This window comes from Thunnus maccoyii, chromosome 13, assembly GCF_910596095.1.
Source record: "Thunnus maccoyii chromosome 13, fThuMac1.1, whole genome shotgun sequence".
Lineage (NCBI taxonomy): Eukaryota > Metazoa > Chordata > Actinopteri > Scombriformes > Scombridae > Thunnus > Thunnus maccoyii.
The window spans coordinates 19,685,027-19,710,987 of NC_056545.1; the positions used below are offsets into that span (position 1 = coordinate 19,685,027).

At 38.8% G+C, this 25,961-nt stretch overlaps 1 long non-coding RNA gene across 1 annotated transcript; it reads left to right on the forward strand.

Annotated features, from left to right (window-relative positions):
* The first annotated feature begins 21,655 nt into the window (after positions 1 to 21,655).
* LOC121910953 lies at positions 21,656 to 24,419 on the forward strand. Its single transcript, XR_006099769.1, has 3 exons — positions 21,656 to 21,774; positions 21,952 to 21,997; positions 24,233 to 24,419. It is a non-coding gene; the product is annotated as an uncharacterized LOC121910953 (long non-coding RNA).
* Positions 24,420 to 25,961: the final 1,542 nt, after the last annotated feature.

Below are 25,961 nucleotides of genomic sequence, written 5' to 3' on the forward strand. Positions count from 1 at the left end.
ATACTTGAAACCCTTTACAGTCAGCCCATTGTCAGGTGCCGGACTTATGGGTCTCAGTAGGTGGACAGAGGACCACGGTTTGACCTGCTTAGGACAGCTGCTGACATAATGAGGCCAGTAAACAAGCATCTGCCTCCCCCACTGAAAACCAGAACAGGACATTTCTCTTGCCTTCTCCCTGGGATAAGCATGCTGCAAATGGTCAAACTGGTGACCATAAAAATTAGGAAAACTCTGCTAAGATTATGAACATACAGCAAATGTCTTTGCACCTCTCTCTATATATGGTTAGGGCTCTTATAGTTAATGCAGATGTTGATGATGAGATATTTTTAATAACTACTTATACAGGGAATAACACACATTTATTCTTTTTCAGCACAGATCTACTTCAAATTCGTAGTTCATTTCCACATGGGATCTGCCATGTATCACCATGGTGATGGAGCTGATAATATGTTTGACATGAGAAAAAAAAAAAAACAGAAAATATCTGATAATTCTTTTAGATTTATAAGTTTGAAGACTATCTGAAGAAGAAACATCTTCAAAAGATTCAACCATTTTCATCCTCCAGGGCAGACGATGTAAAACATTCAATAAAATAAGAAACATTTACTTCAACAATTTCAACTCTAAAATTTCAGATTTCAAAGAGCTTAATGACCTCTCAGTATTAAAAATAGCCCCTAGAAGAAGGAGACAGGGCATATCATGCTGCCCAATATGTAGGGACATTGAATGACCTATACACACACACACACACACACACACACACACACACACACACACACAGATACATAGATACATAGATAAACTATATATAATCAATATATGTCAATCTTGATGTTATGTTATTGCTATTTTGTTTCATTGACTCTTGATGCTTTGGTTATATTGTTGTTGTGACATTCATGCCAATAAAGTGAATTTGAATTTGAAAAAAAAATTGAATTTGACAACAGAAGATAATTTTCTTATACTCACTAGTCTCAGGCAGTAGATGTGAAATCTAAGATCATGCTGGAGATTTGTGTCACTTATGTGTTTTTAAATGCTTTCAATGGATTATAGATAACATTTTTACAAAGTTGGGTTTGATGATCGCAAAGGAACAACACATACAAATACGTGTTGTTAAACTAAATACAATGCTATAATATGTGTTGTTATAATAAATAGTCCTTCTCCATTCATTGTGTGTTTTATTTGTTCCAATACATATTGAGTCAAGTGAGCCAGCTGGCTTCTTCTATCATGGCAAATTGTCATTATGATTACAGTATCTGTTTTTTATATTGGTGAACACACTCTTGGGTTTACATTTTTATGCTGATAGTAGTATTAGCTGTAAAAATCTTCTTTCTAATAAGAAGACTATTAAACTTCAAGATCAACCAGATAGAACAAATCACATTTTTTTAAAGTTGATATAATAATTCACCACATTAATTACTGACTATTGTTTTTGTGGTTTCTGCTGTTCTGAATGATCATGACTATTTTTGAACCTCATTAAGGAGTTGGAAACACTTTGTCTCTGAAACACTTTGTCTCTGAAATTAAAATTACAACCAAACATAGAATAAACCATACAGTCCTCCAAGCTGAAGGTTCTAGTGTGAAAAACTTCATCACAGTTTTTGTTTGCCTGTGTACTGTAGACGTCCATCATTTTAAAAAAAAAGAAACCATAAAGACAGCGATATACATAACAATGTGTTATATTCTCTGCTATATTGTTGGCAGATGTTGTCAATGCCACAGGAAGCATCCCACGGTGCAAACCGCACAGCTGTTTGTTTTTCTTTAAAAGGATCATTTTACCTGCTCTTCTCAGCAGAAGTGAATCGATCAGTGGGAAGGAGAGGTGACATGTTTAAAAATTCAACATATAATTCTGAAACAAGGTAAAATGGTTTGATTTGCATATGATTTATCATATTTCTAAATGCTGCTGCAGATGACACAAATGACATCTCCAGTGGTAAAATAGAGAAGTGCTGTTTCCTGTTGGGGGTGAGGGGGAGGAGTGTCTGAGTGGGGGAGATTTATTGCTCTATGAGACAATAAAGGGGGTTGAGGTTGTTGGCGAGTGTGGGAAGGGAGAGTCTTTTTTGTTGAGTCTTTTCCTGTAGCATGAGTCATTGTTGGCAACCTGACTCTCCAGTCTGATTGCCTTGTTGAGCTGGCTTTTGGCTTGGTGGCGTTCTCTTTATATCCTCTCCTGAGCGCCTGCTCCGTGATATTCATGAGGTTTCTGAGCTCCCCGCTAATCCTTGATGCAGCGGTGGCGAAATTCACATTTCCCTTCTTTAGAAAGTCATCTTATCATGTATGATTTCCATATTTGAGGTTATAACAAACAATCTTGGCTCACTAACAGTCAAAGACAACTTGGCTTGCTGTTTTTGGCCTGAAGATGTTTCGTCCAACGTGCTCCTTTAATTCAGAGCTGAATGTCTTTAGTTCCCTAAAGTCCTGTTGCCTTTGATATCTGGATATCCACTATGCAACATTTTATATTTAAGATATTCAGCCGATACTTTTATCTTGAAAGAGACACGATGGGCACAAAATTTTCTTAAATTTCTACACATCGAATGAGTTTAATCATCAGTCAAGGGTAAGGAGTGCAAAGACCAGATTTATAATGTTCAACAGTATGTGTAACATCATAATGATGTGACTTTATGATGATATTGCAACACAAAGAAGAGCTATGATGAAGCAGGTGAAACAAGAGCTTTGGAGATCATGAAAAAAACAAACTTTTAGACATGTTTTAATGAGAAAATGTTCAGTAAGAAGAATTCAGGGGTTGCAAGGTGAATTAGCAGAATGTGGGGTGTTCTGCTAATATCCAGAGATTGGTCGTGACTGGCTGTATAGAGAAGGTCATTCTGCTGTTTGGGAGGCAGGGGAGAAGAGTTGGGGACTGCTGGGTGGAGTGCTGACCAGAGAAGTAAGGGCCAAGCAAGAGTGGGAAGCAGAGCATAGAGTACGAGCTGTATGCAAGGCTGGAGCATCGCCTGGAGGTATGGGGGTGCGGCTCTCTCGGCAGGGTTGTATGCCTGCACTGGGGTTTACAATCCATTACGGACAACCGCAGGCAGCCAGTGGATGGAGCGATGCACAGACACCAACAACACAGCAAGCAGCAAGGTCTGTCGGTCTGTGTTTTAACCAAAATGTGGTTGTAGTTTTGCTGTGTAGATCATAAACTTGATGCCTTCTTAACACGCAGTGTAGTTATTGTAACATTATTTGCCATCGCTGGCAAATATCACACTGACTTTTTTTAGTTTTTACCTTTTCATAAAATGTAATCTTCATGAATAAATCTGGTGGTAATCACTGAGCCTTTGTTTAGGGTACAAGCTTTAAACTGCATGACGCCCACACTCCAGCAAATGAATGAGCAACTCCTCACAAAATCACCTGCACCTTGCTCTTTTTTTTCCACAGTACTCCACTTCCTAATAAATAAGACAGTAAGAAGTGTGTGATTTTGTAAGGAACTCCAGCTGGAGTGCCGGCCTCATGCAGTCACACACAGTTTTGAGCACAGAATTTAATGAATTTGAACAGTTCTGAAATTCCACGACCACTTCTGCATTCACACAGGGATGGATAAATAGTCTGGTAAAATATGATCTCTATTCAGGGACCAAAACCTTAATCAGGACTGTATTTTGTCTATAATGCCTATAAAACCTTATATCATATACATGTAGTTAAAGATTGCATTTATTAGAGTGGTTTGTAAAAGTTGTTGTTTCACAAATGAAAGACTTATTAAAGATATACTTGCTATAGTCTTACCTTACGCCATAAAACATCTTCTCTCTGTTTGACAAGAAAGATGCTTCAACATGAAAAAAAACGCCTGATATATCTTATACCTCTGTGCTATTGACCAACATTGTTGTCCAAAAACACATCAGTGAGTCACATCATTTCATTTGGTGACATATTCCTTCATTGCAATAAAAATGGGCACTTTGAGTCCCACATGCAGCCACAAATACTCACTGGCATATATTAATCTGCAGCTGAAAATAGACCCCAACACACGCACTATGCACTCCTTTTTGAATAATGTTTGCTAAAAAAAACCAAAACAAACTACAGTGGTCAGCTGCTTTATGAAATTAGGATTTATTTTAGTGATAATAACTCTTTTGTTTAAGTATTTATATCTTATAGGAACCAAAGGACATATTGTTGAGAGCCATAGACAGACTGGTGAAGTCAGAAATTATTGAGACACATAAAATGCATTGTTGGTTTGGTTGTCATGGGACTTTTCAACAATGACAAAAAATATAGAATATCACCAACCTGATCCTTTAAGACTATAACTGAAGTTTAGTTGGCCTGGAAGCACAAATAGTAGGATACAAATTTCAATGGTGAGTGACAACGCACTTTGATAATCATGCATCATACATAGGCTTTGAATAAAATCTTTGATCAAAAGCAATACACAGGTATCCATTGACAAAATTGACCTATTAAGATTAACAAGAAGTAAAAGAAAACAAACATGTCTGTGTGTATGAGTGACTGCTTAGAGTTAGGTTAAAAAAGCTTGGGAAACAGCTCTGCCAGCTTGGACCACCACCCCAACAAAATCCTATATCTAGTAGGATTGTCACTGTTTAATCAAAAATCAAACTACCAAAGAAAGAAGTGAATAATTGATCTATAATGATTTTACATTGTTCATAGTGTACAGTATAATTACAACAGGTCACGCCTTATACTTCATCACTCTGACCGTGCATTCCCTGTTCCCATATTTTAGATAACACAGTAAGACCCGATGCAACATTTGCATGTTTAATGCAAAATTAAGCCATGCTGAATGGATAACCAATACACCAAACCATTTTTGAATTTGACATCATAAATGGCAAAATTGTGGATAAAGGTGAGACTGTTTGCTGGCTTTTAAAAATGCAGCTGCTTTATTGTAACATCACAGCAAACCTGACATCAAGAACAAGAAAAAACATGACTTGCGGTCAAATTATTATTCCGTTCAGGTGAGGGGACCTTGGTCATAATATTTACAATAAACCATGTGGTTAAGATCAGGGAACAATCATGGTCATGATTAAAAGAAACCAACCAACATTAAATTAACGGTTGGCTTGAAACAGGAATCAAACAGCAAGCTCCCGTGTTAAAGTCTAATGTTTTGTTGACCTATCCATCTATCTATCCATCCATCCATCCATCCATCCATCCATCTTGGCCCTCTGCCTAAAAGGTCTTTTATGCCCTATAATAATGACACCTGACTTCCTTCTTTGCTCCCCACAGATGAGACAAAACGACTGATATGTCATGTTTCTAGGGAGGACAGTCTCCAATCCTACTACTCTCTTATTTCGTTGATTTTCACTTTCAGTCATCATTGTGTTTACTTTTACGTGAACTGAATTTTTTGCCAATGAAGGAGCCTGAATCATAAAATGTTGTGAAGTAAGTTATGTGAACTGCAGTAACAAAACTAAAAGTCTACAGCCATGCCAGTGGCTCTATTTTGCTCTATTTCGGCACTGCAATGCTTTGAGCTAAATGCTAATGTAAGTATGCTATCATGCTGACAGTGACAATGCTAATATGCTGATGTTTAGCTGGTATAATCACTATGTTAGTTTGGTGTGTTAGCATGCTAATATTTCATATTGAGATAATAGTCACCAAAGTCTGTAGGATTCATGCTCTTGGGAACATGAATGTCTGTACAAAATTTCATGATCTGGCCCAAAGTGGTGGACTGACTGACCAACAGACAAAGACATCCCGAGAGTCATGCTGCTAAAAATCATGGACACCATGTCCCTCCTGATCTTGTTCTTCTCATCAAAATGACACAAGTTTGATCTTAGCAAACAAGACACAAAAAGCCACAATAGCCATGGGATGCTAGTTTTACACCTCAGCTACAATTACAGCTGCTATTGCCAAACAAAAAACCTTTATAGGCCTCAAATCATTCTTCAGAGGGCTGAGTGAGAGTTACACATACACCAACAGATGGCCAGAGATGCAACACAGTGTTTTCCCATCTGACCGTAACCTGGAAAAATAAGTCAGACAGAGCAAAAAAGGAGTGGAAGCAAGATAAAGAAGAGTAAAGACTGAAAACCTGGGTGAGGACAAGAAAGGGACAGGGTGGCATCTCATCTGGGCATAATTGGCAGTCTTAGTCGAAGGGGGTCCTTGATTTAATAGGCGCGGCTGGTGACTAAACCACTGGAGTGCAAACAGTGAGGAAAGAGCTGGCGGAGTTGGAGTCCTCTGGTCGGCCACCCCTCCCCCTCCGTCTCTGTAGACAACTGGCTTACAGCCTGTCTGCCTGACTGCTTGCCCCCAAGCCACACCGCATACCTCACACCACTATGGACAGAGCACACTGCTACACACTCACAACACAGAGCCATTATCAATTTCTTAGCATATTAAGAGTTCATCTAGCCAGATAAAATGAGGAAAAACTGCAGAATAAAAGTTCTCCTGATATTTTTATTGACAAACCCTGGGACGATTGTGACGATTATTACTATTAGTATTATTATTATTATTATCATTATTATTATTATTATTATTATTGGCTGTTGCTGTCCTATTAAACCACCTTTCCAGGTTAGTTCTCCTGACTATTGTTTATAGCTTAAATTAAAGCAGCCTGCTCCAAGTTCACATTGTGAATACTTGTGTTCTGACAACTAAGGTGCACAGAATTTATATTTGGTACCTACGCCTGACTGACTTAGACACAGAGCCTACAGGTTAATGTTGGTGTGCAGTTGGTACTGAAATGGTACAGGAGCAGCAGTAGAATTTGCAATAACCCCAGTTTGTGCCTCTCGTGTATTAGCATTAACAAGACATTTGAGTCATCTGAGAGAGGTGAGGTATTTTCAGAATCCAGGTCGCCTCTGTCTACCATATTTGAATAGGAAACAGAACCACACCTTGGAAAACGAGTTAAAAATCTTTTTGATCTTTGCAGCGAATGGAACATCTGGATGGTTAGAAGAGTATTTGAGGAGTCTGGAAATACAGCAATAAGTGCTGTTTAACAAACTTCTGGATTTTTTCTCTTGTAGTCTTCATCTTCATTGTCTTTACTGCCACATTGGTGCATTTCCTGGTGCATTTCAGCCACCTGTAGATCAGTGGAATAAAGTGATGGTGCATGCGTATGCGTGACAAACAAAACAGGAACCCACTCATAACAAAATGCTCCATAGCGCTACTAGAGGCCAGAAAATCTGCAAGGTACATTAAAGGTGTCACTGCTATGTTGTGCTGCATGTTAAATCTGTTATTCAGCACATAACACTCATACTTACATAAGTGTTTCATGTTTCACCACTTCTAGAATCAACAGCATAAAATCATAATGGACATGCCGATCTACACAAGAAAAATAAGCTCAGCCACCCTTAGAAATAAATTCACAATTAATATTGATGCAAATACTTCACATTCATAAAAAGCAGCATGAGAGCAATAACGGAAACTAGCTGCAAGCAGATATTAACTTGCTTTGTATTTGCTTACTAACATAACAAAACACACAAACCCTGCTAGAATTGACCTAAGACATCCACTCACAGTACTCATATTAGCACAAACAAATAATCCTTACCTCGGTGAAATGAAGCAGTGATCCTCAATTAATCCTGGAGATTTTTTGGGACATGTCGATTAGGTCCCAAGCAGTCTACACAGCCGGATAGGGAAACTCCACTTTAGCTTGAAGAGCACCTTATGGTCGACAGCTGATATTATGAAAAGGCTGATGAACACAGTTATACACCAGCGACAGAGATTGTAGGCACATTTATCACTCCACAATGTCTGTTTACAAGTTGCTCTGCAATAACAGCACAAAAGAGCAGACAGGGCACTGACAGTTGAAATAGGCCACCTTACTGCAAAGGATATATTTTACAGCTGTTCCTGCATGTCATGTGTAGTGCAAATGGAGTCATCTCCCTGTCTGAAGTAGCTTGCAGGCTTTGCATTAGTTAAAGTATTATCTCCTGACTAAACTCAGATAACAGTCAATTTTTTTTCAGTGTGTTTCCTCAACTTTTGCACATATATGTAGCATCAAAATGACAGAACTGACACTGTCAGAAGTACAGATCATGACTGGTAAAAACATCAGATTTTACTATTTTCAAGATATAAGGTACACGGTGCAGCTGAAATCTGCTACCTGGTCATGTCAAAGTCCAGAAAAAAGAAGATTATGTTTTTGTCAATATAGTCTGATATCTTGATTCACAATGTTTAAAACATCCAACAAGCAAAAAGTAAATATGCAACAGTTGAAGACATATGGTGCACAATGATCAGCTTGTACTTTCGGACAGATATATTGGTCAATGCTGGAGAAGAGATTTAAAAATAAACACAATCCACACAGATGTCCTCTCACAGTAAGCCAAGGCCCACTTACTGTATGATATAAAAAAGAGTGACGTATCTCTTATAATAAGTCTAGACAGCATCTAGGGGGTTTGAGAAAGGATGTCTATAGATTACATCACCTCACCATCTTAGACAGAGAAAGACGTTCTCCAAAATCTTATGCTTTACTGACTGTTTTTTTTTTTTCATATCAGTGCAGCTTGTGTTCAAAACTGTTGATCATACATCATTCACAACTGCACCCTGAGATTTATCTGAGAGGAGGTTTTGAAACCATCCAGAGGTTATAGGGCCTAGGCCAATAAATGGAAGCCTCTGCAATAGGAGGAAATGATGGGCTACACCTGAACTGAACCTGTAGTTACAGAAACTGAGATTTCAGCTCAAACTGTACATTTACTCAACTTTATGCAACATAATGCAGTGTGTCAGCAATTTTCATCACACATGTACCTGTATTTAATTATGTGTTTGAGGTTAATTGCAAATATGTTTAACTTACAGTGCTATAAAAAAAAGAGCTTAACACAAGAATACAAGTCCTGCTGGTGTTTTGCACTATAAAAAACTTTATATATTCTCCCTGCATGCATAACTATGTGTTTCAGACAATCTTGCCATTCAGTGTTGGAGTGAAAAGGTGCTGCTGCTCTGGTAATAAGGGAGCTAAAAGGTGGAACAGAAGAAGAGCGGTGGAGATGTGTGGTGATGGGGGGTAGCAGGGCGTGAGGCTGCGTCAAAGCTATGATTAGCGCCGACCAAGCTACACTCTTATTGATTGGCACAGTGGAGACACTGGGCTGCCTTCCACCACACTCTAATGAGAAGCCCTGACCTCCACTAGTCAGCAAGGTCACCAAAGCCTACTGTAATTGCACTTTCTCTAATGGCGTCAGTCACGCACGCACTCCAACCCCAGTAATGACAATTACCATAATGTCACTGGGCTCCACAGGGGCCCTCCATTCATCCATCACATTGGGAGAGGGGATGTTAGTCAACTGCTGCCAGAGATTCAAAGGGTGCAACGTAGAATTTGATTATGATACCTTCTCGGACTGAAACTGGTTTCTTACCTGACACCAGATTTTATTACAACTACCATTACTGAAGTGTCCTCTACATGTTTAATATGGAATATTCATCAACAATTAGCCTAATCAAGGATGTCACATCAACTTTATTTACTCATATTCATTTTGATTGCTTTCTGTCAGAAACACAATGTGAAAGACTCTACTTGGTGGTCCATTTTCATACTGGGTTTGTTTTTTTGAGTCAAAACCTGAATTTGGGTGGTCTGATTGAATGTCTCTGCCCACACATTAGTGATGCACTTCTTTTCCATTTTCTCACAACAACCTTCTGCTGACTAATAAGATTCCCACTAATAGTGTCCAAAAAGAAGCTTAGTCATCCGGGGCATATGATACATAAAAGTACAACGTCAAAGGCAACTGGATTTACTGTTTGACTCCATTGCTCATCCATCACTGACTAGTGGGGAAGTCACAGGCATTCAAACCTTTTTGTTTATTACATGTTAATATCACATAAGAGTCATTAAAATCACATGAACATCAAAATTCAGTCCAAAACAAATTTCATCTCAAACCCTTTTGGTCACAAGTACAGACATGAGGTGAGGATGGATGGATGGAAGTCAGAAGATGATAATTGTGGCACTAACACTGACTGAAAGTGTTAACTATTGTGTGCAATTTGATGCTCTTTTGGCAAGTGAGAGACTCGAAACAGCAGCAGCAGCTGCAGCTTTGACACCTGCATGTTACCACCGTGATGAGTAAAGTTGCAGCATCTGTGGTTAAGGTGAGGTCAAGAGTGGGTCAGGAAATGGAGAGATTAGTTGGGAGGGGATGTGATGTGATAATGAGTGATTCGCTTTAATGGGTCAGTGTCTGCCGGCTGTTAAGAAGACAGAGAAGACAAGGAGAAAGACACTATAGACTGTGTGAGCTATATTTCTGCACTACCCCAGCTAAATTTCTGAAAGGGCCATAAGAGTAGTATTGCATGTTTTAGCCCATTTACTACAAATAATTTGAATTTTAAATGTCTTCTGACCAAATCCAAAGCATATTATTTACTTTCCAAACAGTTATGGATTTCCTTATATTTCAGTACACTAAGTAAATCAACTTCCAGAGATTGGAAGATTGTTACTTTTTTTTCTTATTGTTAGAGCTACATAATGAGGATGAAAGCAGGAGAAGACGGGCCTACGAGCATGATTTGTGACATCACAACTAGTTTGGAGCCAATCGTTGTCCAGTATACAACTTACAGAAGTGTGATGTGGAAACTTGACACTTCTAGTGTACAAACACTGAGAATTGACTTTGCAGTGAAGTAGGAGACATCTTGTATCCAACAGTTAAACTTTTGAAATGAAACATATTTGCATATTCATAGATTCTGGATTTTTAATGAATTAATGCCATTTAAGCATTTTTAACATGATAACTGAACATTTTTGGGGAAAAACATGTCAGACACAATTTAGTATTCCAAGCAGAGGATTTTTTGATGTTCTAAAACATGTCTGCAGGGGATCTTTAAATATCACCAAGTACATGGTTCTTGTTTGAAGCTGATATTGTGAAGATGCTTTAATCCACCAGTTGAAATGTCATTTATTGACAGTATATAACGCCATACACACCAATACATATTGTATGTGATGATGACAGTGATCTGTTTCCATGGTCTGTCCAGATCTGAGGGAGTTGCACAACAACCGACAGTTTACGGATCTGAGAGGACATCATTTCAACGTATTTACAGTATAAACGTTTTTTCTCTGCAACTCAGTATGTGTCAGACAGCGAGGTGATTGGCCCAAAGAGTGTGACTGTCACACACATTTTTAGAATAACCTGATAGACCCCACACATTATTTCAAACAGCATGGAACCTCTGCTGTTCATGTACAGTTGAATCTTGTCTTGTTTTGTTTTATTACGTTTCATATTGTTCTGCTGTTCAAAGCCTAAAAATGACTTTTGGAGCTAAAGATAGTTCATTTCAGTTGAGATAATCATGGAAGGGGCACCATTTGGTCAAAATATAGTTTTTAATACAGTTTGTTTGTTTGTTTATTCCCACTTGATTTTTTTAGTAAAGAATATTGGGCTTCCTGTTGAACAATGCCAAATGGCTCTGTGGGTGTTTTTAATGGCCCACTGTGTTTGGCTTGTGTTTGCTATTCAGTCAGTGTTGAAAAATCAATGTTTCTTTTCCTTTTTTTTTTTCTAATGTGTCTTAGCAATGTATCATGCCAATTTAGTTCGTTTTAATGAGGAATGAAAAAAACATTAGGGTTTTAACTAAAATGCAGTCAGATTTAGATTTCTTTCACTTACTTGTACATACATAATACTGATGTGTTTATCTTTGTCTTTGTTCAAGTTTGTTGTCTGTTTTTAGTGGTTTGTCAATGTGCATCTTCTTGAGCGTACAATGAGACCTTGAAACAGAAGTCAAATTCCTTGTATTAAATTACTTGGCCAAAAAAGCTGATTCTGCTTCACTTCATTATTATGTTACACCAACAGTCTTTGTATGCCATTACATTTGATGCAGTTGCTGGAGATCAGCCTGTTGGTTTTTGGTGCATATCACATTTTTTTGATGTCCTTTTCTTATATATATATGTTATAATATTTATGTGTTTCCTGGATGCGTCCAAAGCTTTTGGTGGCAAGCTGACAAGGTGGAATGTTGTCATCTGTCCTCCTCAATCTGTAAATGGATGATCTTTCTAAAAAGTTAAAAGAGTGTAAAACTGGATGTATGATGGGGGATAGTCTTATTAACCATCTGATGTACACCGATGACTTAGTCGTCATGTCTCCTTATAGTGCTGGCTTACAGCAACTACTCAGAGTCTGCTCAAGTTATGGTGTGCGGTATGACATTAAATTTAACTCTAAAAAGAGTGTTGTCATGATAGCTAAAAGCCAGAAGGATCAGAAACTAAATTTAAACCAAGCGCTAAATGAGGTGAAAAAACAAAGATATTTGGGTCACATCATCAGGAATGATCTATGTGCAGTGCCAGTGTTGCAAACTGTATGTACAAGCCAATATGCTGGCACGCAAATTTCATATGTGTTCAGAGGATGTTAAAACAGCCCTTTTTAGAGCCTAATGTACTCCACTCTATACAGCCCACTTGTGGTGCAGTTATAGTAAAGCAAAATGAAAAAGCTTCAGGTGGCATTTATTGATGCATTCAGAATTTGGCTAAAACTCCCAAGATTGGCAATTGCAAGTCATATGTTTGTGACTAGTTCCCACTATTCATGCTGTGATGAGGAATTTTATGTACAAATTTATGTATCAATTAATTGATTAAAAAACGTAATCAGTCTGAGCCTACACGAAGAGACACAAAGTACTCCTCTTGTTTTTGGAAACATTGGAAGAAATGTCTGTATGTGTTCACTGCGGATTTGTGAACTGCAATGATTATATCTCTGTGTTGTTGTCTTTATATTGTATTTTATTAGCTTTATACTGATATGGACCTACGTGTCTGAAATAAAGTTAAATTGAAATTAAATTATGTTTCTTTTGGCACAAAGAGAGTGAGTTGTTTTGCTGAGCTGTGGGAGAAACTGGTACGCTAATAATGGAATAACAACAGATGTCACACTGTCATTATTCTGCAGCGATTTCCGTCTCATAACGTCTTCAGCAGTGCTAATGATTTCTTTCAAGAAATTCTCTGACAAATTTCTTTAAATAACGTGACCAAAGTATTAAAACCGTAGCAAGGAATTCATATTTGTAGGACAGTCAAGTAAACACCTTGTCCTCTGCTAATTCTGGTCCCTTTATGGTGATATGAATCCTCCTTTAATATGTTGTTATACAGAATTATTTGATAGTTTTATGTACTGAAGCAATTACTCACATTTAATTTTAAAAACACAAAATTAATACTGACATAAGACAACACCATGATGACAATTTATTGTCAGGGTCATCTGCCTATTTTTTTATTTTTATTCTTTTATCTTTAGACCTTGGTGACCAGTTGTACATAAAGTTTTTAAGGATTTGTAACATTGTTGGACTGCCAGACTGCACTGAAGGCAGGGAGGCATCATGTTTTCAAGGCTCCAATTCCAATTTTTAAGGTTTCTATTGGAAAATGACATCAATGACCAAAAAACTCTAAAATCTAATCTATCGATACATACTGTATAATACATGCTCGGGGCAGTCTGTGAAAGTTACAAAATGCTTCCATCCCACAGGCAGAACAGTAGGTAGTAAGAGCCTATTAACTTCTTTTTGTGAAGTGTATTAGCTTAGCTTAGGAGCACCTTTCTAATGAAAACATAGTCATATAATGTAACTAGTGCTAATACAGTCATGTTTGGCATTAAAAGCTCTGTTTCTCAAGTTTCACTGAAGCAAAATTAAAGTAAGTGTTCATAAAAAATGGAAAGGGGCCTCAACCAAAATCTTACACAGAATTATGTGGTATATCATATCATATAAAGTATGGAGATTTAACTGGTGGCATAATATCAACATAATTGGCCCAATAGTGACTGGACATATCCACCACGACATCTTATGAAAAGACCGTCTCTGTGCACTGAAAGTAGAATTAATGAGACAGAGGGAGGAGTGGTGTAGGAAAGCTTCACAAACACCAATCATCAGCAACAGCAGCAGCTGTGTGAATGTGCTGCTGCAAAATGAGTGTGAGCCACTTTGGCTTAAACAGACAGACCTATTGTCAGTCTGATTGTAACTAGCATGCTCATGGGTCACCTGATAGCATGCATGACTGAGTGTCCTGTATGAACTGCTGCAAGCTCAGTTATATCACAGTTTGGACTTTTTAGACTTAATCTAGCCCCATCTACAGGTGAATCAGACTGATGTAGTCAGCCTGGCAAACCATTAATTCAAATAATGTTATCAATTAGGCACTACAGTGTTTAGTTGATATGTACTTCACACTACTGCGATTCTTCTTTCTGAGATGAAAGGACTTTTTTTTCTCTTTCAGCTAATGAAAACGTGAGGAAACATTTCTGCAGACAATAGGCCACATTTCAGCAGAAACAGCCAAACTACGGTCGTGTGCATACCTGATGAGGGACTGTGGTTTATACCGTTTGGCAGAAAAAAAGGCGCTCTGCCCATCAGATTTACTGCTGTGTCTCTAATTTCAGCAGGTTCACATATTTAAGTGAGAACTAGGGTCATAAAAAAACAGGGAGAGAGAAAGAAAAAGTAAAAAAAAAAGATTGCCTGGGTAGGTGGTAGCTAAATCAGTGAGAGCACAAAGAGGCAGGCGTCTGAGAGGTATTGACCCTCCATTGATCGTCAGAAGCTGCGTGGTGGTATTGACCAGATAGAGGAGAGACCCTGGGAGGCATCACACAGCTCCACCGCTGAGAGAGAGAAAAAACAGAGAAAAACAACCATATACACTGCCTACTCTGACCTTGTGGGCCGTCGCTGTCCTACAGCCCACACCACTCTACCCCCACCTCACACACAGAGATATACGTAAGTGTGTGTGTGTGAGAGAGAGAGAGACCCCTGCAGAGAACCATGCAGAAAGCTTAGCTTTATCTTATTGAGGCCATTTCCTATCGAGTCTCTTACGAAGCTCCACTGTAGCGCCGGTAAACACTGCGGCAGTTAACTGTCCAAGAGGGCCTTCTGCTGACTGGAGCTTCTGCTGCACACACACACACACACACACACACACACACACACACACACCCAAACCACAAAGTCCCAAACACTTCCATATGTAGAGCTGGATCTCTAAAATCATCATGATAGGTTTATACATTTGTTATGATCCTTTCTGTGTTTTCACACTGTAAAGAAACAAAAAGCTTAAGATTTTCATCTTTTCAAAAACAAAAAAAAAACATTTTTACAGCATAGTCGAATTCAAAGATCCCTCAGCTTGACAACAGGTGTAGCAACCATTTTCCGAGAGAGAAAAGGTGGTGCTCATGCAGTAATTGGCAAGCAAACACAGATTGGTGGCAGAGTTGGATCATTGATGGCAGCGATGGTTGATTGTGGAGATGGAGGTGGGGGGAGGCAGGAAGCACAGGAAAAGGAATAGAGGATGAGACAGAAGGTACATGCAGTATTTTGTCACTAATGGCCTTCATCCTATTCAATAAACAAGCATTATTTATTTCAATACATTCATAAATAAGAGGTGTATCAGCACCATGCTGCCATACGAAAGTGAGCCTTGCAGTTCCAAACCCAGGAAAGTCATGGGGTAAAAAGCAGGGGAAGAGGAGAGGGGTCATTAAAGTGAAAACCAGGAGCCACATGGGAGGCAGAATTTTAAATGACTCCCCTTGTAGCAAGACCAGCCCAACAGAAGGACTAAACCTTTCTCCCTCTCTCTCTATCCATCTCGCTCTCTCCCTCGCAGAGATGCAATTAATTCGGATAGAGCGTGCCAAGTGTGCAGAGATAGAGCAAGCGGGATGCGCCCTCGCACATGCCGGAGGGAGGACAGTTTCGCATTCCCCAGAACAAATACAGATTTGGGGCTTTTGGTCTAGCATGTCGTGACCAAACTTCATCTCATCATTTCCACCTTGTGTCTCAGAGTTTTTCAGCCAGGGCTCAATCCTTCAGCAGCCCTGACAAGAAAAAAAAAAAAAAAAACTCCCTTCCTCCTGCACTGCTGCAGTAGCAACACCCAAACTTTTTACACCTACCACACTCAAAAGGCAATCAGTAAAAAAAATACTGCATTAGTGCAGATTTTAAACTGACTTTGAGAACATGGAGGCGGAAACATTTGTGTTTTTCGAACGCTGGTTTATATCCCTCCTCCAACACACAGTTACCCAGCTGTTGATATTTCTCAAGGCCACGATCGGGGGGACTGCAGGTGGGAGAGCCAGGGGTTGGGGAAGGTGTGGTGGAGTGTGAGTCATGTCATGGTACACAAAGCACGTACCATGCAAAGAGCAGGAGGGAGTGTAGCTCAGGGCCAGGGAGGCCATCGATACCAGGGAAATTGATCGTAATCAACCAAGTTACAGAGACTGAGCAGGGATTGGCCGACGACCATCTTTCCCCTCTTCTCCTCCTACTCCCCCCTCCTCTCCCTCGTCTTCTTCCTCCATCTTACACCATGTTTCCTGATGCAGTTTTCATCCAAACTGAAGAACAAATTCTAGGAAGCAATTAAAAACAGACCTTGTGAGGTGTAAATACCTCAAAACATGTACTCACAGGTGTGTATAATTTGCTCATCCAGACATACAATCAGTATTTCATAAGTTGTTTTTTTAAGCTTTGTTACTTAATTTTGTGGAATACAAGTATTTTGCTATCTTACAACTTGTCTGAGAGAATTATCTTTTGTCATATCCTCTATGTATAAGTCTGTTTGATCAAAAAGCAACCACAGGAAGAAAACTGTTCTTGAAAATCGGTCGCATCTTCTCTGCTGTGGCTGCACTATAATTTCTCATTTGAAGACAGTGGCATACCTGGCAGTGCAGCTGCACCGTTAAAAACGCTGGCCCAATTATAGCATAACACCTAGCCTTATGGTTTCCATGGCTGCACGATGCATTTTCCCGCGGGACGCACCGTGGAGAAACGAGCGTCTTATCAACCATCACCCTGGTAATAACACTCCCTGGAGCCTTTGCCGCATGTGTCAGACCTTAACGAGAACCCTGGGTGAAATCTCTCTCCCAGTCCAGCCACAGCCATTGATTTGGACTTAATCTGTTCCTCCGTGTCCTCGTGACTCTGTGTGTGTGTGTGTGTGTGTGTGTGTGTGTGTGTGTGTGTGTGTGTGAGAGAGAGAGAGAGAGAGAAAGAAAGAAAAAAGGAAGAAAGAAAGAAAGAGAGAAAGAGAGAGAGTAGGCATGTCTTTGTGTCTGTTAGGAAGTGTATGTGTTTATGTTTGTATATGATTTAGTGCATGAGTGAATTTCAGACCTGGTTTCTTGCTCTATTCATGATGTGTGTGTGTGAGTGTGTGTGTGAGTGTGTATGTGTGTGTGTATGTGTGTGCATGCATGTGCATTCATTTTGGTTTTGCTATACTTAAACAATTTCCCTCTGCATACTCAAGGAACATCCACATACAATACACCGTACCTTTGCTTTGTAATTGAAGCATGGTTAAATAAAATAATTGTATGTTATATTGTCAGTGTTTAATTTACAAATTGTAATGGGTCATGTATTAACTAAAATTATGATATAGTTACCAATTCAGATCTCTGTCACTGTTACTCATAGCAGTTGTACATGTTAGAATCCAGTTATTGTCCAACATGACTAAGACTAATTGGTTTAAATTATCATGATGAAGGTGTCAAGTCCTGACAATATGACAAACAGTCTCTCACTGGACAGACAAACACTAGGGCTGGCTATCAGTACTCGATACCTTTATGGTATCGACTGAAATAACCCAGCACTAAGTGGTATCAAAGCCTCTCCCGTCAAACGATACCTGCATTCGATCCTTTTTGTACCCAGATGTAGAAAACAATGAATATTTGCAGCCAATCACTGCAAGTGTTCTTCAATTTAATGCAACGTATGATTGACCCACTACCGCAGGGGCTACAAGCCATAGTCTATGGTGATAATACTTCATTGTACAGTTTTGTACAGTTATTTAATAAATATATTTCTATAATTTGAACACTTTTAAAATGTATTTGTATAAACACTATTTGGATGGGGAGGAGGGGTGACATTTTACACAACTAAATGCTTCCATTCACATGATGAGTATCAAATGAAGTAGAAAAAAAAGGTATTGAATCAAGTACTCTGTTGTCAGACCATTTCTAAGGCTCTTTGGTCTCCTGATGCTCTCTATTAACTTTCCTAATAAACACACAAATTGGTCATTTCTTGAGTAAGTTTCAGTGTTAATTGTTTTATTATTTAATTAACAATGTTGTAATGTTGTAATGTTGTAACCTGTAACCTGGGAGTCATTTTGATTGTTTAGATGTTTAAATAAAGTCTAAATTGTGTTTTACAATGTGTGATAGAGCCTGAAATGGCTTAAAGGTCCCCCTGAGCAAAGTCACTTGTAAATTGTGCTTATCCTCTGTAATTTTCTTTCTGATGAACCTGCCCTTAGATTTCCCTAAAGCACTACTGGTTATCAATAATGTATACATTCTTGAAACTGATGGTGAGAGAGGTAAGATGAACTAACAGACAGTTCTTAACATTTTTTGCTTTAAAACATGTATTGCACTATTATGTTGTGTTAAAAAGGAATAGCATTGACAAAAATATTAAAAGTCAAGTCAAGTCACATCCCATGTGTTTAGGTAGGCAGTCTGAATCCAGTCCGGATATGGCGGACTCCGCCACTTACAATAAAAACTTTGTGGCATCTAACTTGCAGATTGCAGCCAACTCAATACCCCTCCCCTCACCCTCATGTAGAAGAACCTACTGTGGCTGTGAAACTTGCAAAAAATGCAAAAGGCCAGTTTGGTTTGTCTGTTCTGGGCTACTGTAGAAACATGGCAGTGCAACATGGCAGGCTCCATGGAAGAGGATCCGCTCCCTATGTAGATATAAAGGGCTCAAGGATTCTTATTTTCAGGGTTAGACACTAATGAAAACATACTTATGAATATTATATTTCATTTCTGCCAAGTCCGTTCCACTAGATGCCACTAAATTCTACACACTGGACCTTTAAATTGCTGAGAAGGAAAAGAAAAGGGAAAGAAAAGAAAAGAACCCTTATTATGCTTGTACTATTCTTCCCTGTATTATTTACTGATCTGCTGTACAAAGAGTTTCAAATATATCCTAACGAAGCTCTGCTAATTCGGTGTAAAGCAAAGCAGGAAATGTTGGTTTTGCATTGGCGGTAACTTAACACGACTGACACAGCTGCCCCTCGGCAGACTCCCAGAAAGCTGGCCAATCAGAACAGAGTCGGTTCATTGGGAGGGGGGCTTTAAAGAGACAGGAGCTAAGACTGCCTGTTAGAGACAGAGGCTGAACTGAGGGGCTGAATAAAGGGCCAAAATAAGATACATAAGGAGTTTTTTGAACTGTGAATCATGCAAAGCTACTCTAGTGGAGTCCCAGAATAAAAATATACAGCTGGAAATGAGCATAATACAGACATGGCTGAAAATATTGAAAATATTCCATCTTTTTTTTTTTTAAAAATAACTAACTAACTTTCTCTATATTAAGTTGAAATTGACAGAAGTATATGGTATCCATCATTCTTTATTTCACATTGAATATAACTGAAACTTTGCTTTTGATTTACAACTTAACATATTATTTAATACAATAAAACAAATGAAAATGGCATGGCCAAAAATATATATACCCTTAACTTAATATTTTGTAGCACAGCCTTTGGAGGCAATATCTGCAGTCAAGCACTTTTCTGTAAATCTGAATAAGGTTTCTACCTTCTCCACTGGTAGTTTGACCCACTCTTCTTGAGCAAACTGCTCCAGTTCTCTCAGGTTTGATGGGTGCCGTCTCCCAACTGGAAGTTTCAGCTCTTTCCACAGATGTTCAATGAGATCCAGATCAGGGCTCATAACAGGCCACTTCAGAATGGTCCAACGTTTTCTTCTCATCCACTCTTGGGTGCTTTTTGATGTATGTTTGGGGTCATTACCCTGCTTAAAGACCCATGACCTGTCACTAAGACACAGTTTTCTGACACTGGGCTGTATGTTTCACTCCAAAACGCCTCGATAGTCATTTGATTTCATTGTGCACTGCACAGATTCAAGGCACCCAGTGCCTGAGGCAGCAAAGCAACCCCAAAACATCACTGAGCCTCCTCCATGTTTCACAGTAGGCATGGTGTTCTTTTCTTTGAAGGCTTCTTCTGTAAACATTGAGTTGTTGTGATTTACCAAAAAGCTCTAATTTTGTTTCATCTGTCCAAAGCACATTCTCCCAGAAGGACTGTGGCTTGTCAACATGCATTTTGGCAAAGTCCAGTCTGGCTTCTGTGTCTCCCTCTTAGAAGTAGGGTCTTCTTGGGTCTTCTACCATGGAGCCCATTTTCATTTAGACAGCGATGGATGGTGCAACTTGAAACTATTGTACATTGAACGTGAAGATCAGCTTGGATCTGTATTGAAGTTTTCCTTGGTTCTTTCTTGACCATTCAAGCAATCCTTCTGTTCAATCTTAGGCAAATTTTCTCCTTGCCACCATGTCCAGAGATGTTGGCTACAGTTCTATGGGCCTTAAACTTCTTAAACAGTCCTTCCTTAAACCGTGGTCACAGGAACATCAAGCTCTTTGGAGATGGTCTTGTAACCTTTATGTTGCCCATGCTTGGCTCTTGCCTTTTTTCGACCTTTTGTCTTCGGACCACTCTCTAGTTTTCCTTGTTTTATATGTTCAATGTGATGCACACAGTGGCACAAAACAGCAGAATGAGTAATTTTCTCCTTTTAAACTGGCTGCATGAGTGATTATAAGATTGAAAACACCTGTGATACTAATAAAAACACAATAGTTTGCTTAAAGTATCACTACAAATCAATTATTTCTTACAACTTCTAAAGGGTGCTAATAATTTTGTCCAGGCTTTTTTAGAATGTCTTTGTAGAATAAGCATGAATTTAGTTATTTTCACAACTATATTTCACAAATATATTTTAATTTCAACACTGTTGAGGGTGAATGGTGCATTATTCAAGTAAAATGCAAAGGTATCAATAATTTCAGCCACGTCTGTATAGACGTCATCTGAATTGTGTCACTTCTCCGGGTCATATTTGTGTGTCAATCACCATATGTCTACCATGACAAAGGATCCTAATTGACTCTCCATTGGCATTGTTTCCATGGTACGGGCATGTAATTTTAATACATTACGTACAATCAAAAAATCTCTTGCACACTTGAATAGTCTTGGTGACAGGTGCATTGGTGGAGTAGCCATGTACTAAAAAAAATATACCTGAAGAAGGTCTTTGACTAAAACTTTGTATATATTAAAGTATCTTTATTGAGCAAGTGAAAACAGTGTGTGGATGTCCCTTCTTCTTTTTTAACACATTACGTGCCACCAACATGTAATGTGTTATTGATAGGTTGTGGTCATTTCACATATTTCTGTGAGATGAGGCTGGACAATCAGCACACCTAGAAACTCCTCCGCAAGCTAACCAACCTTACTGTGTCTTGCTGTTATATGGAAAACTGCTTGTGCCGTGTGCAGCATGAAATCAGATCGTGGTTGCAATTATTGTGGACTGACTTTTTTATTAAGACAAGGTGAGTTTGTTTGGTTGCACTGTAAACAGACGCACCAGTTGCTCTGCTGTTGTATTTCTAGCTGCTTAGCGAGTGTTTGCTGTAACATTAATTTGCACTTGCTGTTACCATGGTAACTACAGTTCTCGCCAAATCAACAAAGAGTTACATTTTAAGGATTACAATTTTAACTTACAGGTAACAAAGCCTGGAGAGCATGAAGCAAGCATTTGGGTAACTGCAGGTGAATATATAACCAATAAATGAATTTGAACATAATGTACTGATGAAAATGAAAATATAAAACTGAGTGTGTGTGTGCATGCATGTGTGTGTGAAAAATGTATGTGTAGTTAATTCATTAATAGTATAAATGGTGTAAGTATGTATACTGAAAATACCAGAAATGTGTTAGCAAGGTAGCATGCTAAAGTCTATATTCTATTGTCCACTTCTGCTAATGTTTCTTAGCCTCAGAGGCCTGGGCTGCACAGTGCAATGGAAGATTTTATGTTAAGCACTTTGTGTTACATTTTATGTGTGAATTATGCTATATAAATAAAGTCTGTTATTATCAGTTGTTGGAATGATAGTTTATAAGTTTTTTTTGTCCATCTAAATTCAGATTCTATGAATAGACATGACATATTTGAACAGGAAGTAGTCTTACAGCACCTCAATGATCCACTGCCATCAGTGTCAGCTTTTATTGTAATAACTTCAATGGAACAGGCAGCATTGAGAGTTCAGCATGTTTTTAACCATTAAGTCACCACTTAGAAGTCGGAAGTTAAAAATACTGAAACTGAACAGCTCTCTACTAAATACAGATGATCACAGTTTCATAGTTTTAATGGCATTTTAGCTGGAACACCCACACAAATCCCCTCCATGATTCCATTTGATGCTTCAGGTTAAAAAGGTACAACAGATCTTCAAATGAGAGCTCAGTGTGTCTCTAACAATTGAGACTCAGTCATAACTCAAATACTGTTTTAGATAGATTGTGTGTTCATTAAAACAGTATTTAGACATTATGTTTGCCTTTTATATTATTCACTCACACAGCAGCAGGAAATACTGCAAGTTATTGCACTATTTTTGGATTTAATTATTTCCATGAAGTACAGACTAGTGTTATTGCTGGAGCAATAATGAGATATTTTCACATGTAAAATAATTAATTGAAACTATATAAATGACACAAACAGTTTCTTAAAACAGCCTGTGTTCACTATATGCTACTACTTGCTACACACTGTGTGTGTGTGTGTGTGTGTGTGTGTGTGTGTGTGTGTGTGTGTGTGTGTGTGTGTGTGTGTGTGTGTGTGTGTGTGTGTGTGTGTGCCTGTATAACATAACATATCATTCATTCATACCTTTGCTTTACTTACCTCCATAAGAAGCTTGATCTCACTGAGAAATTCATATGTATTCTTATCAAATCAAATGTCATTATGATTCATTAAACCTTTAGCCATTAGCTCTGCTCTGTGTTTGAGTGTTTGTCTAATTATGCTCTTATGATGAGCTGACTGCCTGATCATGATTCATAACTGAAAAGTGTCATGACTAGGCAACCATTATTACTGTTTTGATATTATAAGTCTGCAGCATTGTGGAAAATTCAAAACTGAAAAGGTCTGTGTCATCAAGTGTGTGTTCATGTTTTTTTATACTCAGTTATCAATTCAATTTAATATAGAATGCACCAAATTTCAAAAGATCAATACTCAACAGGAGTATTGGCCACATTGATTACTGTGGTTCAGTGTTTCAGCTTGTGAGATTATTCACACAAGTTGCGCATTCTGTGTGCAATATCACTTTTCTTTTCGTTAGCAAATTAGTAATCAGTATTTTAGAATAACATGAAAACAAGTGTACATATTATAGTTTAAGATCTGTACATTTTGTGGAAAGTGGATCTCACATACTATGTGTGGATTTCACTGATTTATCAGTTTCTAATAGAATATCCATGATGCAACGTTTGTTAACATGTGAACAATTTTCATATATATTACTAAAACGCGCCATCATTAATAGCAAGTAGCACGTATTTACAAATATGTAATTAAATCTGCAGCATATATGGTCATAGTAGGGTATTCATAGGGTATTTAGGATTTCAGACAATATTTGTTACTAATAAAGTACATATTCATGTTAAAGAAAAGGACCAAATAGGGAAAAAAACATTTGTTGCTGCCAGAGTTTGCATAATGTGCTGTTCAGCATACCCACTCTTCCATACTGAAAGGTGTATTTTTTGATACAGAAAATCTAAACTTCCTCTAACAATGTTTTTTTGTAAGGTTAAAAAACAACTTTAAGAAAATACTGTACATATCTTAAATGTTCACATATATTACAGTATGCACCTCACCTCAATAGTCAAACAAGGGTCACTCCAACAATGTCTCAGCACTCTGGCCTGTGTACTCACTTGCAAAGCTTGTGTTTTTCTTCCTGTTAGTCACATTTTACAGGCAACATTCCTCCTTCTCAACAATTGGACTGCATCAGTTCCTTCTATCTCCCCGTTCGAAGAAGGTGGCGAGCGAGCTGAGAAGGGGCCAGCCTGTGCAGGGGCATTTGGATGGGGGAAGGGCATGTCTGCTGGCAACGAGGGTGAGTAGATCAGTGCGGCTCAGTGTCTGCGAGGCGGTGATAAGATTCCAGGATTTTCCCAGTGTGACAGGCCTGCTCACCAAGCCGAACACCCTTCTGCATGGAGACAACCACCACCACCTGACCACCCCCAACCCCTGGGCTGCTACACCTCAGCAGGCAGGACCCACTGTCACCTGCAACCACACCCAAATCATCCTCACTCAAACTCTAAATCTTAATCTGACGCATATTCTCTTATTTTTCTGTCTGTGTTGTAAATGTAAAATAAAAGTCTATGAGTGAATTTCTACTTTACAGTCGTACGCTTCTGCGCTATACACAGTCGTGCTGTCTCTTTCTTTCTCTCTGGCTCACTTCTCTTTCTTTATCTCTGCCTCCTCAGTCCCCCCTCCCCACTCCCTCTCCCTTGGATGGCAGGTCAGGCAGTGAGCTGTGCGGGCTCAGAGGAGGTAAGGACGCCGCGGTGCACATTAATAATGAAAGGCCTCAGCCACCCCCCCTAGACACACACACACACACACACACACACACACACACATACACACTCACGCACACACTCCCCCCATCGCCATGGCGATGGCACTAGCCCAGCACTGTCACCGGGGGGGAAGCTGGGAATATAGCTACACTCTCCAACCCTCCGCTCGCCAAGCTGATCACGAGCTCGTACACAAGCCCACCATACTGGGCCTTCCACCGTGGATATTCACTAATTAAAAACACTCAGCACTACGGCTGCGGCAGAAATCTGCATCTACTTCCCCACCTGGATATGAAAGAGTGACTATGGAGCAGTGAAAAAAAATCTGTGAGAGTCATCACTTAGCAGAAAATGGAAATTCACTCTAGTGTCACAGACCTGAGGCATTAGAATCTGTAATTACACTGAGACCCACGTGAGATTGACCACATTTCACAAGTTGTTTTTTTTTAAATGAGCACTGCTTCATCCGTGTCTCTATCTAAACTTCACTTCTTCTACTCCATATATGTATCACACACACACACACACACACAACCCTAAACATACACACTTCATCCACACTTCTTTATGATATCCTTAATAGCTCTGAAGACAAATCTATCTAAGACTATCATGACTATCAATGATTGTGTGCATTATCTGTTTGTGTTTTTGACTGTGAATGTCATGAGGTAGAGTGAATGTCACAAAGATTTTTGTAAAAGAGTGAAAATCATTGAAAAACAAATATCAGTTGGCAGGGTTTTCAGGGCGTTTCATGCATTTTGAAGAAACACTGCAATCAAAATAGTTCTTATTCAAACATCTTTTAAATAATTTTGGTTACATTTTCGCATAGCAAGGCTCCATCGCTCATTCCACGATAGGAAGATATTACATAGGCTGTGAGAGAAATATCTCAGTCAAACCAAGGACATCATGGTGATCCATACCACCGCCTGATTTATTTTTAATGAATTCTGCTCATGTCAGAATTTTTCAGAAGTTTCTTAGACCATCAAATTATAATAGAAAAGGGGACTTTTTTTTTCAATTTATGGAAAATTATTACTTAATGTTTCTTTTTGTCAAACCAGCTGTTTTTTAA